Source organism: Gorilla gorilla, chromosome 1, assembly GCF_029281585.2.
Source record: "Gorilla gorilla gorilla isolate KB3781 chromosome 1, NHGRI_mGorGor1-v2.1_pri, whole genome shotgun sequence".
NCBI classification, from domain to species: Eukaryota; Metazoa; Chordata; class Mammalia; order Primates; family Hominidae; genus Gorilla; species Gorilla gorilla.
Window position 1 is genome coordinate 144,430,128 of NC_073224.2, and position 5,536 is coordinate 144,435,663.

At 43.0% G+C, this 5,536-nt stretch overlaps 1 long non-coding RNA gene across 1 annotated transcript; it reads right to left on the minus strand.

Moving 5' to 3' along the window:
- Positions 1 to 326: 326 nt before the first annotated feature.
- Positions 327 to 4,927, minus strand: LOC109029424 (uncharacterized). Its single transcript, XR_002008491.4, has 4 exons — positions 4,489 to 4,927; positions 4,294 to 4,354; positions 2,689 to 2,925; positions 327 to 2,330 (listed from the first exon to the last, which is right to left on the minus strand). It is a non-coding gene; the product is annotated as an uncharacterized lncRNA (long non-coding RNA).
- Between the last annotated feature and the right edge of the window lie 609 nt (positions 4,928 to 5,536).

Sequence of the window (5,536 nt, forward strand, 5' to 3'; positions counted from 1 at the left end):
GTACTGGGGAACAAGAGATGGGCAGTCTAGTGTGGGTGAACCACATCCTCAGTCCTCTAATGGCTGCCTGGAGGGAGCTACAGCCTATGGAGGTATCATGGGGACCATGGGCAGGAATTTCAGGCAGGGTGGGCCTGGGGGCTTGGAAGGCATTGGGAGGAGTGTATGAAGATGGGGTGGACAATTTGGGGACAACTCCTATTCTTTCCTAACTCTTCAGAGGAAGAGAACCCTATAGGAGAAGAAAAAGTGGACATTTGAGTAATACCACCTGTATTAGTCTGTTTTCATGCTCTGATAAAGACATACCCAAGACTGGGCAATTTACAAAAGAAAAAGGTTTAATGGACTAACAGTTCCACGTGGCTGCAGAAGCCTCATAATGATGGTGGAAGACAAGGAGGAGCAAGTCACTTCTTACATGAATGGCAACAGGCAAAAAGAGAGAATGAGAGCCAAGTGAAATAAGTTTCCCCTTATCAAACCATCAGATCTCATGAGACTTATCCACTGCCATGAGAACAGTATGGGGAAAACTGCCCCCATGATTCAATTATCTCCCACCAGGTTCTTCCCACAACAAGTGGGAATTATTGGAGTACAATTTAAGATGAGATTTGGGTGGAGACATAGAGCCAAACCATATCATTCTGCCCCAACCCCTCCCAAATCTCATGTCCTCACATTTCAGAACCAATCATGCCTTCCCAGTAGTCCCCCAAAGGTTTAACTTATTTCAATATTAACTGAAAAGTCAACAGTCCAAAGTCTCGTCTGAGACAAGGCAAGTCCCTTTCACCTATAAGCCTGTAAAATCAAAAGCAAGTTAATTACTTCCTAGATACAATGGGGGTATAGGCATTGGGTAAATTCAGCCATTCCAAGTGGGAGAAATTGGCCAAAGCAAAGGAGTTACAGGCCCCATGCAAGTCCAAACTCCAGCAGGGCAGTCAAATCTTAAAGCTCCAAAATGATCTCCTTTGACTCCATGTCTCATATCCAGGTCATGCTGATGCAAGAGGTGGGTTCCCATGGTCTTGGGCAGCTCCATCTCTGTAGCTTTGCAGAGTACAGCCACCTTTTCCAGGTAAAGCATGCAAATTGTCAGTGGATCTACCATTCTGGGGTCTGAAGGACAGTGGCCCTCTTCTCACAGCTTCACTAGGCAGTGCCCCAGTAGGCACTGTGTGTGGGGGCTCTGACCCCACATTTCCCTTCTGTGGTAGCAGAGGTTCTCCACAAGCACCCTGCCCCTGCAACAAACTTCTGCCTGGGCATCCAGGCATTTCCATATATCTTCTGAAATCTAGGTGGAGGTTCCCAAACCCCAATTCTTGACTTCTGTGCACCCTCAGGCTCGACATCATGTTGGGGCTGTCAAACCTTGAGGCTTACACCCTTTGAAGCCATGGCCCAAGCTGTACCTTGACCCCTTTTAGTCATGGCTGGAGCCATGCAAGTCCCTGGACTGTGCACAGCACGGAGACCCTGGGCCCAGCCCAGGAAACTATATTTTCTTCCTAGGTCTCCACACCTGTGATGGGAGGGGCTGCCAAGAAGACCTCTGACATGCCCTGGAGACATTTTCCCCATTGTCTTGGGGATTAACATTCAGCTCCTCATTAATTATGCAAATTTCTGTAGCCAACTTGAATTTCTCCTCAGAAAATGGGATTTTCTTTTCTATCACATTGTCAGGCTGTAAATTTTACAAACTTTTATGCTCTGCTTCCTTTATAAAACTGAATACCTTTAACATCCCAAGTCTGAATTAACACATCCCAAGTCACCTCTTAGATGTTTTGATGCTTAGAAATTTCTTCCACCAGATACCCTAAATCATCTCTCTCAAGTTCTAAGTTTCCCAGATTTCTAGGGCAGGGGCAAAATGCCACCAGTCTCTTTGCTAAAACACAACAACAACACATATCTTTGCTCCAGTTCCCAACAACTTCCTCATCTCCATCTGAGACCACTTCAGCCTAGACCTTATTGTCCATATTGCTGTCAGGCTTGTGGTCAAAGTCATTAGACAAGTCTCTAGGAAGTTACAAACTTTCCCACATTTTCTTGTTTTCTTCTGAGCTCTCCAAACTGTTCCAACCTCTGCCTGTTACCCAGTTCCAAAGTCGCCTCCACATTTTCAGGTATCTTTTCAGCAACACCCCACTCTACTGGCACCAATTTACTGTATGAGTCTGTTTTCTAAGATAAAGACACACCCGAGACTGGGCAATGTACAACAGAAAAAGGTTTAATTAGACTCACAGTTCCAAGTGGCTGAGAAGGCCTCACAATCATGGTAGAAGACAAGGAGGAGCAAGTCATGTCTTACATGGATGGCAGCAGGCAAAAAGAGAGAAGGGGAGCCCAGTGAAATAGGTTTCCCCTTATCAAACCATCAGATCTTGTGAGACTTATTCACTACCATGAGAACAGTGTGGGAGAAACTGCCCCCATGATTCCATTATCCCCCACCAGGTTCCTCTCACAACACATGGGAATTATGGGAGTACAATTCAAGATGAGGTTTGGGTGGGGACACAGAGCAAAACCATATCACCACCCCATGCTCATATCTGAAACATAAAACTTTACTTGCTATCTACTTTGGCCCTTTCAGGCCAGTGTGGCTATTCCTTTTGTATATAGGTCTTCTCTAGTAAGAAGCCAAATATTTAAACTCACCTTTTCCCAAGGAGAGAAAAGCATGGGTCAGACCTCCAACATTGGCTGGCAACTACCAGATGGAGGGACCCAGTCAGGGGAAAGGCAGTGAGATGGCCTGGGGGGCTCCAACTGCCCCTTTTCTTTGGAACCAGGCACAAATTAGGCCAATAATTTATTGCTCCCCATTCTGAAGTATCTCTTTGTGCCCGTGTGTGTTCATGTGGGTGCGTGTTTCTTCTGTTGTGTATTCCTCTCCTGTTAAAAATGTAATGAACTCAGTCCAGGTACTTTTGTGGATTGTCATGCTATCCCTGTAGTTGATTCTAATGTCCAAATGTGTCATTATTTGCCAATGGTGCAATAAACACTGCTATGGCTAGAAAGTCTATACTTTCTATGAATGGGCCTATCTCCCACAAAAGTATACTAGCAAAGGAAAAGTAGACCTATTAGACCTATTATAATAACATAATCTGAATAATCTGGCAGCAGAGCAAACTGAGACCTCTATATATAAGTATTATTCCTTTTTCAACAAAGAATCATACGTCCTGATATCTTGTCAATTTGTTCTCATCCCCTGCCCCTGTTTCATATGGAGCCCTGTCAAATTCTATCTAAAGCCTTACACTCCTCTGCTTTTGGGGCTTCTGTGTCCTCACATGACTCCTACAGTGCCAGGTGCTCTGGTACCAGCAAAAAACATTACAGATTTAACGGTAGTTAGATTTTAATTTCATTACTTTGGACTTTAACCTGCCCTCTAATTAGATGATGAACTAAGGAAAATCTAATTACTTTTTCAATATTCCTTCAGTGGCATTCTTGATTATTGCTGTGTCCCATTTCTACAACTCACAGGGGCTTCCTGAATGTGGATAACAATCACCTCTTTCCCAACAAAAGCTGAAGTAACTCCCTTTGTTAAAGAGTTGGAAATCGGTTTGTTGGTTTGTTATGTGTCTGCTGTTTTATATTAGAATTGGCTCTGTAAGCTTCACCCCTACCATGAGATTAGTCAAGTTTGGGCACTCAGGTAGCCAGAGGCATTTAGAACATGCTACAATTGGCCTCTGTCTTGAAACAATTCTCTTTTGTTTTGCAAGACAAGCGTATGACCTTTCCTTCAGCCAGGAGCCAGTGGATAATGGATTACTTGATTGACTGGGTATGACACTGCTGTTGAGAAAAGTACTTTGAACATATTTGGCAAGTTGAAAGTGGCACAGCTCATTAGGATACTATTATGTTAATTTGAAATGCCACTCAGGTAAGGAAGCAGTTCTGCTATAATGGTACATTGTAAAGAACTTCCTGGATCCTTCAGATGCAAATGGCCTTACGGTGGTGAGGCCAGCTAGATGGTGTGGATCCCAGGACAATGTAATAGGCCGTGCTACCTGCCCAACTCCTATGACTGCCTTTATGAGGAAGGCAAGAAAAGAGACTGGAATATCCTTGTGTTGCCTGATTGACTCCCACTGGCTTCATGGATTCAGGCAAATGAAGGAAACAAGAAAATAATAGGCTATGTCTAAGCTTTTGTCTTTTGCCTCTGACCCCACATGTCTCGAGGCGGATTAACTCACCACCAATTAACTTGCCCCGTTCCCCCAGACTCACCACAGTCACCACAACCACTGGAGTGAAAATGAAGGTCCTCGTGCTTCTTTGCATCAGGTTCCTGGACGAGATTTCACAAACAGCCAAAGGGACAGTATCCTTAAAGATTAAAAACAAACACTAGTAACCCCAACCAAGAATTGTAATGGCAACTAGGGGAACAAGAACAACAGCAAAAAAGACAAAATTGCTTACCAAATGTTTACAGACACTTCATAGCCTCTCTACCTCATTTTGATTAAACTATTTAATACGTTGCATTTACTTTCAGTGTATCGGAGATAAGGTCCTGTGAGTTTGAAGTCTGTGATCCACCAACAAACATATTTTGCAGTAAGAGGTTTTCTTGTGGAGAACAGAAAAAATGCTGAGCGAGAGAAGCTATCCTACCCAGCAATTCAAAGATATTTCCCCTTCTCTGCTTTTACTGAGATGCAAGATGACTCTTCTGCTTCTGGGAGGGTCAAAACACAGAAAGAAAACCAGTCCAGAGGAAGGATTATCTTGGATACAAACCCTTTTCCTGGGATACTAGCTAATCCAAAAATACAAGCTGGTGCAAGACAGCTAAACATCAGTCCAGCTCCTCTTTGTGTCTGTAAATGTAGCTCCATGTAAGTGACTTGGAACAATTAAACCACAAAATCCCAACAAGATCAAGTGCGGACAATTTATAGCCCAGCTACAGCAGCTAGGGAGGAATATCTAATAGTCTTACCTAAGAAGCAATTATAAATGAAAGGTCTTCTCAGTAATGGAGATTTTTTTTTTTTCAGGAGGCACTCTGCCAGAAATTTTTTTCACCAAAAGGCAGAGATCCATAAAACCTCCCTTTTATAAACTATATCATTAATAGATGTACCAGGCATATTTGCAACATTGGAGAAGAGCATGTCTCTCAGTAGAAAAATGAGTAAATAGCTAGAGCTAAATATATATGGTTAATGAAGTCTGTACTCTTTGAAGGCCTTAACCATGGACAGTCCAGGGAGTACAAAGACTGTTGGTTTCAAAGTCCAATGAGTAAGAATTCAAATGGCGTTCCAACACTTACTAGCCCTAGGATTCAGGCAAGTTTTTAACCTCTCTGAGCCTTGGCTTCTTCAGTTGGATAAAAAGACAGTAGCATTTGCAACCCGGAATTACTATGGAGCCAGTGCATAACAGTTGCTCAACAAATATTACATCCCTGATCTTTTTTTTGCACAATTTTAGAATAAAAATAGGAATAGTATAAATTTCT